Source organism: Coloeus monedula (genome assembly GCF_965178545.1).
Source record: "Coloeus monedula genome assembly, chromosome: 1".
Classification (NCBI taxonomy): Eukaryota; Metazoa; Chordata; class Aves; order Passeriformes; family Corvidae; genus Coloeus; species Coloeus monedula.
The window spans coordinates 138,592,063-138,606,276 of NC_138781.1; positions in this window are offsets into that span (position 1 = coordinate 138,592,063).

Below are 14,214 nucleotides of genomic sequence, written 5' to 3' on the forward strand. Positions count from 1 at the left end.
TTGAGCCTTGGTTCTGCCCCCAACAAGCCTGCTGTCCAAGGGAATGCCTGGGGCTGGCCTGGGTTGGAATGTGCTGTGTTATGAAAGGACAGTGAGAATTCAGGCATCACAGAGAAGGACAGGCTGTCCTGGCAGCACCAGCACTCAGTTAATGGGATGTTGTTGTCTTACACTTGGGTGGAGATGAGCTGAGATCGGTTGGGTGCTGCAGCATCCTCTGATGAGGAGCAGTGCAGGATCAGTGAGAAGTGCAGTGCTCCAGGAATACTGGGGCTTAAGGAACTATCTTTCCATTGTCATTTTAGGAGCTTTCAGTCAGCCACTATCCAGAGAAGGAAAGTTGCTTCCAAGATTAACTGAAAGCTATTCTAAATACATTTTAAAGTGTGCAAATTCCTGATAGTAGAAAGCTGATACTGCTGACTTTAGTTCCTTCTTACAGTCTCAACGAAGTTATCAGGAAGGCAACTAGATTGGTGGTAAGATTATTTTAAAACAGCAACTAGAGCTAGGTAAGAATGATCACCCTTAACTTTGTCTGCCAGGGTCTGAGGGCTTTGTTTCTATGTCACTAAGACATTAGAAAGAGTATCCATACTGCACCCCTCCAGCTGTAGTTAATAGCATCAGCTGCTGGAGGAGCACTGAACCTTGGATGCTGGTTGTGGCAAGCTACAAGCTCTCAAGGTTCACGTTTGTTGGTCCAAATCAGCCCATCAGAGTGGTGGGAAAGGGGCAGTATGAGTAATGCAAACTTCTGAAGCAGTGAGTACCTTGTGCCCTGCTTGACTCAGATGTCCTGAGGAGTACATAGTGCTTACATGTATATTGTTTAAAATATACATGTTGCTTTTGTATGATAAAAATTATTGGTTAATGCTGGATTTTCCAAATGTTATGAGTTAAGTGGAAGTAAGATTTGGATACTGTTCAGCAGGGGACAGGAATATCTGCCTTGCCTCCTTTTGTCTCTTTGTGGCACTGCTGTGGTTGTTTATTTAAAGGAACAAAATTCTCATTTCCTCTTCTTCTTCAAGACAGTAGTCTTGAATCTTAACTAGTGCAGCCTGAAGAGTGGCTTGCTGCTCAGTGCATTTTCCCTATGAAGAGTTACAGCAGTGCAGTGTCTGTAGATGTTGTGTTTTGAAAGACTCGGATAGAGATGTACAAAAGGAGATCAGTCTTCTAATTTTGGTTCCTGCTGCAGATTTGGCACTTCATCCATCCATTTGATGTTTTATTATGAAACCCTATTCAAATTCTCAAAATCTAGTTCTTTCTCACGGTCAGGTGCTGATATCTCCAAAATAAAGTGCATCCTTTGAGTAAAGCTTTGTGGATGTATGGCGATATCCCCATCAAGACATTTTAGAGGATTTATACTACTGAGTGTAAACTACAAAGAAAAGAATGTTTTCTTCCTGTGTGTCCTCTCTTACAAACATTTTGGTCAATGGAATTCAAAGATCAAATATCTTTCTTATATATTTTTCTCTTTCATTTTATGAATTGTTTAAATGTAAATTAATTCAAACAGTAAAATCTAAACTCTCTAGCTGTCAGAGATGCTGTACATTGATTGAAATGGAACTGGAAAGGAGTATCTTATGACTTATAAAATGTAAAGCTTATTAAATGTTTATATGCTCTTCCATTTCCTATTAATTGAGACAAGATACAAACAAGAATGTTTGTGCCAAAGATTGTGACAAGCCTTCTTTCTGGCAAACAAGGAAACTATGTATAAATAGTGTGCTTTTATATTAAGAATATAGCTCATGTAACTTAATAGTGTTGCAACTGGGAGAGGGGTTTGATAAGCTGTAAATACAGTTATTTTATTTTTTGTACATTTTTAAGAAGGAAAAAAATAAATATTCCTATGTATGAGATAATATTTCTGTTGCTGTGGTGTGTGTCACTACATCTCTCCAGGAGAGACAGTATCAGTATGTGAAAATACCTGAAGGAGGGTGCAGAGAGGATGGAGTCAGGCTCTTCTAAATGGTGCCAATGACAGGACCAGAGGCAAGTGGACACACGCTAAAATACAGGAGGTTCCCTCTGAAATCAGGGACTGATTGTGTGTGTGCGTGACTAAGCCCTGGAGAAGGTTGCCCAGAGAGGTTGTAGAGTCTCTATCCCTGTAGGTATTTAAAAGCTGCCTTGACATGGTCCTGGACAACCAACTCTCACTTGCCCTTCTAGAGCAGGGGGGTTGGACCAGATGAACTACAGAAATCCCTTCCAAGCCCAACTATTCTGTGGTTCTGTGACTTGTTGGAGTGTCCTGGGAACCTGGCTGGAGGCACTGACACTAACATCTTTGTGACTCCTGGGCACCTGGGATGAGATCCTTACTGTGTCTACTCCAAAAGCACTGAAGCATATCTGGGCACACATCTTGCAGTAAAACATTTTCATCAAACATTTTATTCTTCACCAGTTGAGTCTGGCTTTTCAAACAAGAATTCAGGAGGTGAGAACATCTAAGTAGGTGGGAAATTGCTTGGGAAAGCATTTGCCTCAGGAAAGGGTGATGCCCCAAGCAGTTGCAGGACAGCCCTGTCTTACAGTGGGGTGGAGTTCAGTGCTCTGGATGAGCAGTGCAGGGTGAGCCAAGATCGGCTCCCATGAAGCTCTTTAAGGTAATCACGTTTCCTGGGCACTGCCTGTGATAGATGTTTAATTATGTTTTATAGGAAGTAGTTTTACTGAGTGGCTCTTAAAATGCAAATGCTTGAAAGCTGCGTGGTTGGCAGTGCTCCATCTGCGAGGCCATGGAGGGGTGAGGAGGAGTGTGTCAGCTGATGGGAACCACTGCACCCACTGCATGCTCAAGGGTTGGACTGTGTCTGGCATGGCTGAGACGGGGTTTAGCAAGGTGACTCAGGTCACCTTGATTAAAGGTCTTTAAGAAGAACTGACTCCCTCTTAGGAGCAGGGAGCAAAACACTCCACCTCTAGCTCCTGACTGAAACTTTAGGGGACTCACTGGAGCAGCAAAGCTGTGGTTTTCAGCACCTTCCCAATCTCTTGGCTCAGTTTGTGCTGCAGAAAACAGTGATAGATTCTGGAGCATGCTATTTCCTAGATGGGGCCATGAGCTGCAGATCTCAGGTTCCTTCCTCCCTGAAGTGGTGGGAGGTCCAGTCTGGGATCGTGGGAGTGCACCATGTGCTACAGTGCCTGGAGCAGAAGTTTTGCACAGCAAGATGCAGAGATGCATGGGACAGCACAGGCGGTAAGTGGAGGATTTTAGCACCCTGTACAAATAAACACCTCCTTACAGCCCTGTCTTTGTATGCTAAATCGTATGATGGCCCTAAGGGGAGAGTGTCCTGGGGTGATGTTACGAAGCTGCTTTATTCCTTAACCACCCTCTCAATGCCCCAGGACGCTGTGCCTCTAAGATGGATCCGGGGGATGGGGCAGTCGAACGGTTCGGCCCAACGGCTGCAGGTGCTCGGCAGGGCTCGGGAGGGAGTGTGCTGGGAGCACTGGGCTGCTTTTTGGCTTCCTTTGTGTTCCAGCTAGCTGGAAAAGGGTTCTATTGGGTTTTTTTTCTTGTTCTTTTTTCCCTTTCCTTCCCCTTGCCTCACTGCCTCCCTGCCTCCCTTCCCTCCTCGCCGGTCTGGGGAGCCTGCAGGGGTGGCCCCGGCTGGTCCAAGCCCGCCTGTCTGTTCCCTCTCCGGGAATTTGTTATATTTTGAGGAGGTTGTTTTTATCCTGTTCTACCCTGTTTTGTTCATGTGTTAATAAAGAGTTTGGTTTCTTTTTCCCACTGTCACTCCTTGTGACCCATTTGTCTCATTGACGGAGGAGAAGGGGAGGATCACTCATTCCGGAGTGTTTCCTCCTGAAGTTTTGTCTCAAAAGCCAAGACATAAATTTGGTGCCCCAATATGGGGCTCGATCCCACAACTCTGAGATTAAGGGTCTCATGCTGTACCGACTGAGCTAGCCAGGACAGAGGGTGAGAAGAATGTCCATCACAGGAGCCTGGCACACTGGAAGCTTCTGTAAGAAAGCCAGTTTAAAGTTGCACTGAGCACAGGAGATACCTGGTAACTGATGCTTCATTCAGGCTCCAGCCTGTCTCAAGCTTATATTATTAATATGCAGTTCCACAAATAGGTGCTTTTTTTTTTTTTAATCTCAAAAGGAAATAGGCACTGGTTTCTGTTACCTTCCAGTAGGATTTAAACTACTTTTTGCACTCTGCTAATCCCAGCACCAAATTTAACCTAGGTAAAAATTTGAGGAGCTTAAGGAGCATGCACAGAAGCATCAGGCAGCCCCCTTCAGAGCTTGTGTGAGGCTGGCAGAGTCCCTGCTGTGACAAGCTCTGCTGCCGCCTCATCAGCCACATCTCAGAGAGACTAACCACAGCTACCACCCTGCCAGCCTATGCTCCCTCGCCACATCCTGCTCCCTTGATGTTATGATAGTCATTAGGAGATAAAAAATCCCCTAAACCTGGAGAGGGATTTATCTATAGCAGAGAAAGTTGCTGTCAGTCAGCTAAGTTGGCCTTTCCAGCTTCAGGCGATCAGGTCTCTCAGCCTTGTGCTGTCCTTCCTTTGCTTTTATACCCTACTCCTTGCCCAGCTGCTGGCTTTAGCTGCTGGAGGAAAAAACTGCATTAGCAGTGGAGTGCCCAGCCAGCTGCAATGTGCCAGCACAGTGCCCATGCACAGCTTAAGCCCTGGCTGAGCCCCCCAAATTGGCTTTCACAGCTGCTGGCTCCATGCCCACAGCAGTGAGTGCAACAGGAGCTGTGACAGCAGCAGGCAAAGGCTTCTCTGGGGTTTTCTCACCAGACCATGGGGCTACATGAGGCTTTAAGGCACCACCATGAAGGGAGTAAAGCGCATGGCACACCGTAGCTAGCTGCAGCAGAATGTTTATTAGTAGGAAAGAACATTTAGGGGATTTCAGTAGGTGAATTTTTTTGAACTGTTGGTATCCACCATACATTGGTTTTCATCAAGATTGTTCAAAGTCACATATTTATATAAGAAAGCAATAATTCATATTTAGGTGCAATCACTAATTCCAGTATGAAAAAGCACCGTGTCACAAACAATTTACAATACAAAAGTCTTCAAAATCTAACATTTAAAAACAATATATTTGTTAAACAGTAATAACAATACAGTAAAAAAATTCTTATTTCCCTTCAAACAATACTGCTTATATATTTTGGCACTCAAAAAGAAACTATCACAAATGTGCCTTTTTAGCCACACAATGCTGTTCTGTGAGTGTCTATATAACAACAGAAAACATGCTTTTGAAGTCAGTCATTTTGCCAGGTGCAGTTTGAACTGCTTTCTCCATTAAAAAGGAAAAAAAAAACAAACCTGAAAGAAAAATAACTCCTAAGCTGCAGCATGTCTTGTCTTTTGGCCCATGACACAATCTGGAGAAGCATCTCTCCGACTCAGTCCATCTAGTAAGTCAACCCTGCCTGAAAGGCTGGATCTGAGCCCCACTTCACTCTCCAAACCTGCCAAGAAATGTAGACCTAAGCCACCCAAATGGTCCTGTCTTTTAGGGACTGACCCCAAGTTCTTGCTGTATTAAGCACCCCAATAAGATTCTGACCCTAAAATTGCTGCTCAGGCTCTTCTTTTCCTTAATTCCCCCCAATTTTAGTTAATTCATTTTAAAGTCACTTGCACAAATGGTCTTGCAATGTGAGCCCACCGTTTTTGTCCTGGCATAACCAGCAGTTCCAAGGAAAATGAAGTTCCGAGGAGCATGCATTGGGTGAGCTACAGGGTAAGGGGGCCTGATGCCAGTGGGGTGCCCTGGGTCAGGAGACATTCCTCCCAGGTCTCCTCCTGGGGCCAGGGCTGGCACACAGCGTGGGAGGGGGAAGCTTGAATCTGAGAGAGGGAAAGAGAAAACTAGACTTTTCAGGAAGAATTAGTTTCCACTCAAAACTGACCCCTATTAAAAGAAGAACGCAGGTGCTACACGCTGGGTGAAACACCGGTGCCTGCGTGCAGCTATGACAGCCCCTGAAAAAGGCTGGTTCTAGTGAACATGCAGTCCTTGGTGCTATCTCTAAAAGCTGAACGATAACAAAAAAAAAAAGTTTTAAATAGTTTTTACATCTTACATCAAAGATGCCACTACAAAAACACAATAGTATCACACATTAATTAGTACAGTCTTAAAAATGCAAACTCCCATACATTCTGCATATCATATGTACAGAGGAGAACAGCTTCTCGAGAGGAGAGGACAGTCATAGAGAGATAATCTTCTGTTTTCTGAGTACATTGCATAATACAAATACATTATCAGCATAAGAAAACTTTATTCTAACACTAAGAGCTCAGGAAAGGTCCTAACTGGAAGTTAATAGCTGGGGGAACCGTGCACGTGCTGGGGGGCACAAATACACAACCCTCCGCCAAATTCTCCGTCTCTTTCGATGGCCTGATCATCTACTTTCATTTTACCAGGTAGGTTTAACATTTTGCTCTGCGGGTACAGGCTCCCAAAGCATGGAACAGCACAGGGCCACATCCCCAAAAGCTGCCCCGGTATGCCTGAAAGCCGCTCGCCTCTCCGTGACCTTCTCATGGGCTTTGCCTGGCGGAGAACCAGCTGGAGACTCAGAATACCACCAGATGAGCTTACAACAGAACCAGGGGGGGAAATTAACACATCACAACAGCTACAGGCAACAACACACAAGACATTTGCAATTCTAGACAGCCGTAAGAAAAATAAGCGGACCAAATTAATTTAATTCATAGTTGTCCCTCTCCTTTCTGAATGGTAAAAGTCTTCCTTAGGATATGTAGGTTTGCTTACAAAGCATTCATCTAGAGAGGTATCTAGTTTTGCCAAGACACAGGATATGCTGAACTCCATGCTGCTGCAGTGAATCTGCTCATAGTAGATCATTAAAAGTTCGATTTATCTCTACTATATGCTGCAATGAGGCAACAGCCTGAGGGAACAGAGAAAGCTCTCCCTGTGGAATGGTTATGGACTTAAATAGGAACTGGACACTTTGATCCATTCAGCTCTTGGCCATGTTTTTATCTCAATTTATTAGTTTCTACAGCATAAAAATATCTGCCCAAATTTAAACGAATTGTTGCGATTCAATACCAGCCAGCAACTAAGTCCCACAATGCCACTCATTCATTCCCTTCCAGTGGGATGGAGAGGAGAATTGGAAGGGTAAAAGTGAGAAAACCCGTGGGTTGAGATAATAAGGAACACAAAAGCCCAATGCACAAGCACAGCAAGGCATTGATTCAACAACTCCCATGGGCAGACAGGTGCTCAGTCATCCCCAGAAAAACAGGGCTCCACCACAGGTAGTGGTGACTTGGGAAGACAAATGACATCACTCTGAACATATCACCCTCTTCCTCCTTCTTCCCCCTGCCTCTTTATATGCTGAGCATGACACCATATGGTCTGGGCTATCCCTGGGGTCAGCTGGGGTCAGCTGTCCTGGCTGTATCCCATCCCATCTCCTTGTGCACCCCAGGTTCCCTTGCTGATGGGCTGGGGTGGGAAGCAGAAGAGTCCTTGACACCATGTGAGCACTGCTCAGGAATAATGAAAACATCCCTCTGTTAACACTGTTTCCAGCACAAATCCAAAACTTATCCTCATTCTAGCTACTGTGAGAAAAATTAACTCTATCACAGCCAGAGCCAGCATACAAATGAGTGAGTACTTTTGCATCCACCACATCACTCACTCGGCAATATTTAAAAATCAAAAGGTATTAAGTACTCCTGTCAGAGTAGGACAATATTGGTCACTTCAGGCTCAAGAGCAAAATAATGCTGAATATACAAATATTAACTACAAGGCTGCTTGGATGGAATTGAAGTGAGCAAGTGGAAAAGATAAACATATTGAAATGCAGCTCAATCTGTCTCCTTGGAGCAAGTGCGGACAAAAATAATCCCTAATGTAATTAAGCTCTTCATTTTTACCAGGCACGGTGTGCCCACCTCTCTGGTAATTGCTCAATCAGCTCTGCTCTTGGGATCATTGGGACTTCTGCATAAGAGCTGAAGGAACAGCAGGGCTGAATCTAAGACGATCCAAAAAACCGGAATAAATCACAAACATGCCTAAAACATGAATAAGAAAATGAAACATGAAATACCAAAGAAACATGATTTTGTGGAGCATTCTTACAACTAACATTGAGCATGATGTCTTAAGTAACCTTTCTTAGATCCTCATTGGATTGAAACCCTGGATTTGTTTTTTCTTTTTCTTCCAGATACTAATAAAAAACTATTTGGCTGCCCTGGAAATGGGAATAAGATAATGACAGGAAATAAAAAAGTGGTGGTGGCAAGGAACTGCAAGTTCTCCCCCGAACAACCACACTGGACCCATTAATCTCCCCTCTGAGTGCAGCCAAAGAGCAGCACAAATGAAGTTCAGAATCTACGAGGATTTTCTCAGATGGGTTTACTAATCACCATCACCCTGTCATCCCATTTGGTGGGGAACCATGCGGCCAACCCTGAACAGTGCTGAAACCCCTGTCCCCAGCGAGGAGAAAACCAGAGGAAACAGCAGGAAGAGTTTCTGCCTGATATTACTATGCCAAAATTATCTCTTGGTCCACAGCATCTGGGCACTCCTGCAGGATTGGGGCACCACACGGGGATGCATAGGAAGGTGCTGCTCCAGCCTGGAAGAAACCAGCTCTCTGTGGAGTAAAGGGAGGGGAGCAGAGACCGAGCACCAGGAAGATTCAGTCTGCAGTGCCTCAACAAACACGTACACAATAATAAAAACCATGTTGTTTCAGAGGTTCAGTGTGCCTTTAAAATGTTTAATAATGCCATTACTTAATAATAGGAAATAAATAGTGTAGTACCACAGGTGGGCGAAAGACAGGGAACCATATCAGAAGCTGTTCCATTTAAGTGCATCAAGCTTGGCTCCTCCACGTGTCAAGGGCTGGTGATTGTTATTTGTTCACACAGAGGCTGGGGATGGCAGGTGGGAGGAGGCTGCAAAGACCTGGAGAGCTGGACACCCTAAGCACATACCCTGGGAATGTGAGAATGTCTTTGGTATAAGGTCAGGGCAAGAGGGGAAGATCTAAAACATGTCAGGTGCACAGTAAGTGAAGCCTATGCAGAGGGTGGGTCGCTGTTTTGTGCCTCAAGATCTAGGAAGCCCTCAGCCTGCCTAATAATCTCAGATGACCATGTCTGTGGCAGGACACAGAATCCCCAGCTTCACCACACGGGGCTGAAGCAGCCCAGGAGGTACCACGGACTGGGCTGGCAGAGAGGAGCTGTTCTGTGCTGGCTACTGCAAAGAGGGTTTCACTGTGCAAATTCAGACCCTGGGCTACAGGCAGGGATGTCTTTTGCAGTTTTTCATTTCTCTAGTCTTTTCACATTGTTCACTACAACTCACACTCTTTTTTTGCTTTGCTTATTGTGCATTAACCAGCATTTTACAGGCGATAGCTTAATCCCAACTACATATTAAAATAACACAACCTGTGGGAAACAATGAGAAAATCAAACCTGTACCTAGCAAGAAGCCCCCTGCATCTGGCTTTTCCAGCTTGTTAAGATATGGACAGTACATCTGAAAAGGTTTATACCTTATGCTGTGAAAATCCTCACCCCTGAAACAACTTCTCAGTATGGATAATTTGGAAACAACAGCAGCAAAAGCCAGGATGGAATAAGGGATGCTGTTGACATACCCATAGTAGACAGGGATAGTTTCTGCAAGGGACAAGGAGATTGACTATGCATCCAACTGATGCTTCTACTACTCTGAAGGCCAGAGGCACCTAATGGCTTTTGCAGTCCCTCAGCAGTGGTCCTGGTTTCTAATACCACTGATTTCCACGCCAATTTACAATGCCTGCTCTCTTTTCTATGTGCTTAAAACACAGATGTTCTTTCCACCTTCCCCGGCCTGCAAAGTGACACCTGGGCTTTGAGAGTCAACGGAGCTCTCCCTTCTTCTTTTCTGCCATGACCGCGAATGAACTCCTACAGGCAATGTTTTGTCCTCAGCTGCACTCAGGGAAAGCCTTGTGCTCATCCTGGGAGCTGTTTGTTCAGTGCCTGCTGGGGTACAGTGAACAGCTCTGCTGCTTAATTTTAGAGTGTATTTTGTCAGCACCTCTGACAGAATACGCAGCAGACAGAGCTGCTCACATAGAAGGTGCCATTTCTAGTCAAGCCCTATCTGGAAACACATCACACCACGTGTCTGATGTATCGCTGCTGTTTATCTTATCTGCCTACTGCACAATCAGTGGAAAACTCTGCATGCAGCTCTGAGTACTGCTCAGCTATCTGGCACTTGCCACGTTTCTCTACATTTCTAAGCACAAGTTCTGCCCATGATAGCAAGAAAAGGAGCTTCCCCACTTTAAGGCTACTACATGAGATCCCGCAAAGAATGCATCCAAATGCTTATGCAAAGGCCAGGTGAAATATTCTTCTCCACCAGTCTTGCACCAGCTACCCAACATCTAATTCCTGAGCCCAATGACTGCCATGCCAGGAAACCAAGGGAGCACCATGAGAAAGACAAAAGGAGGTGCTGGTGTACAGGGTGTTCAGGAAGACTTGTCCAGCCCTTCCCTCCAATTGTTTCACTTGGCACTTGTAGACTAACTGCAAAAGGAAACTCTTGAAGGATCCCTCCTCAATCCTGACCTGCTATATTGCTATTGTGTTGCATCTACACCAGCGGTGCTAAAAGAAGAGAGAGTTTTAAAAGAAGGAGGCAGCTCAGCTCAGGGCATTTGTTCTGAGGCAGGAGATTCCCTTCTCACTGTCACATGTCCCCAGGGACCTGCCAGGTGTCACCGTGTTCTCTGGTTCACATGGACAGAGATGTATGGCCAAGGCCATCTTCTCGTCTCAGCTTAGTCTGCAGATTAGGGCTCAACACCAAGTTACCACCGTTCACCAAGTTTCCATGAGTCAGCTGAGACAAGGTTCTGCCCACAGCAAATGCACAGTAATGCGACTTAACATGGTCTGCAGTGAAAGAAAATTAAGCTAAGCCGCATTACTGCACTTCTGCCATCACTGAAGAGAGCTGAAAAGTCCTGGGGCTCGCTCCCCAGGGGCAGTGTTCAAACCATGGGGACTTGGTCATGTATGACTACTTTCTGTGCTGGTGTGCAATACTTCTGCACACAGACCTCATCCAGCTACAAAATGAACACACTTCTGGCTTACTGTTTTAAGCAGCCGCAAATGTGGAGGTCATGCCTTACAACACAGAACAACAAGGACAAAATGTGCCAGCAACAAGATAAAAATCCTGCAAGCTCCTAAGAACAGTAAGGGAACAGCAAAGCTCTGGGAACCTCAGGAACATCACTGCTGTGAACTGACAGGGCTTCAAATAATGTTGAAACATGAACATTTCTTCAGACCTTTTCAAGCTCTAAGTGCTCACAAAAACATGTGTGTTGGTTTTACAAGGGTTGTGTTCCCTTTTCCCTTCCCAAAGCATGCTAAAACAAAGAGAGGCTACTCCAAAACTCGTAAGTCATAGTCCTCACTTCACATCTTCTGGCCCAGAGTTTGACAAGCTGACTAGGAACGTCAGATAAATGGGACTGGCATTTTCCATGAGTTCAATCTGCATGTGGGATGCACTCATTAATTCCTTTGGACAATGCATGAGTGAAGGCTGCCTCTTGCACATGCAACTGAAACTAGAGAATGCATCTACAAAATTGAGAAGTCATATGAAATAGTATGTGCTGTCTGCCATCCTTCCTGTATGGAGATACTGCTAGCGAATCACTCAAAAGTGTCTGACTTGCTATGCTATTTTATACAGGATACACCACTTTGCCTTCAAAAGCTTTATGAAGGCAGCTCTGATTGCAAATGCAAGTGACAGCAAAGCAGAAAATTTCAATTCGAGGTGCAGCACACCACTGCTGTCCTGCTGATCTGAGGTCTGCAGATGTTCCTATCACAACTCCAGCTATGAATCACTCCTTAAGTACATGCAGAGGCAGAGGAAGAAAGGGACAGTTAATAATTTAAAATAACACCAATCATCAGTGGCAGTCAGGTAAAAGAATAACCTTGGTTCACTCTGTAAATGTTTATACAAAAGCCTTATCTGCAGCTATATCCTCTGCAGCTGTAAGCTCATTCTTATTATTTCAAATTCTGTGAACTGTGGGAAGCACTACATCTCTGCTGGCCTGGGGTCAGAGCACAGGTTGTGCTTTCAAGCACATTGTTGTACAGGAGTAACACGGGAGGCGAGCCTGGCCCCAACACCCCAAAACTACTGAGTAAAAACAGAGAGATTAGGTTCTGAGCCAGAAGCATCTTGTAAAATGAAAAAGAGGTGGTATGCAGTCACTTAAATAAAAGGCAACGTTTTAAAAGCTTCGGTCACATGCAACTGCTTTCACTGCATTAAGAAGAAGATGGAACTATAGAAGGTATCTGAGTTCACCTTCAGTAAATGCCAGCTTCCACAGGTCTGGGCTGCTTTGGACGAGGGTGCCTGCACTGAGCCGGGAGGTTGGAAGTTCAGCAGGGATCCTCTGGTGTCACCTTGTCCTGCCCACACAGGGGGGGTGATGGAGCACCCCTGGAGTGGCTGGGGCGGCGGCACTGGTCATTCCCATCTGGCAGAGAGGGGTGTTGATCAGTGCATGCCCACTGACCCTCCTTCCACGATCCCCAGCAGTCTGGCCAGGCTTCTCCTGCTGAAAAACAACCCTAAAGCACTCAAGACAGAACATGACTTTCAAAATACATGGGTGATGGATATGGGAGAGAGGGCCAGAACCTCTCCAGGTAAAGCAGAAAATTACCTTGAAGAAAGTAGGCATAGACTCTCCTTTGAAGGGTTAGATTTGTGCACATGGTGTCTAATGAAGATTTGGGAGAAGGAGAGAGGGAACATTTTCATCAGCCAGAAGAATTGGTGCAAAACTTGCCAGTATTGCTCATAACACCTGAAAGCACTGGATATTAAAATCTGTTTGTGTTTTGGTTGGGCCTACTTTGCTTTCTTATTTTCCCACACTCATCTCAGCTCAGTATTTTGATGAATGCAATGGAAATATACCATCAACTGGATTTCTGTGATTGTTTGAGACAAAGGTGTGTGCTTGAAGACATTTTTTGAGTGTCACTAGCCACTCATAAAAATTTTAGTACAGCTGATTAACAATGTTATTTTCAATTTACTTTTATTTTCTCTTAACATGCTTTGCACTTCACACCTGGCAAAGCAAATGGTATGGAAAAATTACATATAGGACTGTTTCTGTCAGTTATTGTACATGCTAGCTAGTGTTCCACAGAAGATTGTTTATACTCAACTACTTATTCATGACTTCTAATTAGTACTTAGCTAATCATCATCTGCAAAGCAGACTTATTTTACTTGGTTTATTTATTAAGGCTACTGGGGATTAGCATCTACAAGGTCACTTGACAAAATTCCAACTTTGCCTGTCAGACAAAGGTTACTCTAATGAGCTCATGAATTCCCAACACCGTGCGCTGAATGCATGGGTACCTCTCCAACAGGATCACAAAGCAGACTTCAGCTAATAACTGATTAATACCAATTTAGTCAGCATAATGCCTCCTGTTGCTACAGCTTTTCCAGCTTTTCTTCTGCAACAGCACTTGTAAAGTCCCTAAGAAATCCCACATGTGTGTACTAGCTTTGCATACAGCAATTTTGACCAAAGGATAAAATTTTGCAGCAGCAAATTTCAGAACTCCTGCATCTAGGCGAAAAGATAAACATTCAACATTTCTCTCAAGAGTTGATCTTTTTTTGTTTTAATTTTTATATATATAAATATATCATAAAGCGTACCATTTCCTCATTTCAGTACAGATTTTTTGAACTTTACTAAAATAAATGAAATATAAATGCTACAATTTTATGTTTAAAACAAGTTTTTATGACAGCCTTCCCCTAAGAGCAGGCCCGGAAACTCTGTTAGCTACATGGAGAGAGACAAAAACACCCCCAAAACTTCCTGCTATGCAAGAGCATTCAGAACAGCAATGTGTCTTAGATGGAGCTGCTTGCAGGTTCCATGAGTTCCTCATGTGAATGCCCACTCTCCTTAGTAGCAACTACTTCATTACTAACCTGAAAACTTCACATTCAACATTTATCTCCCTTAAATTCATTGTCAAGACCCAGTTTTTC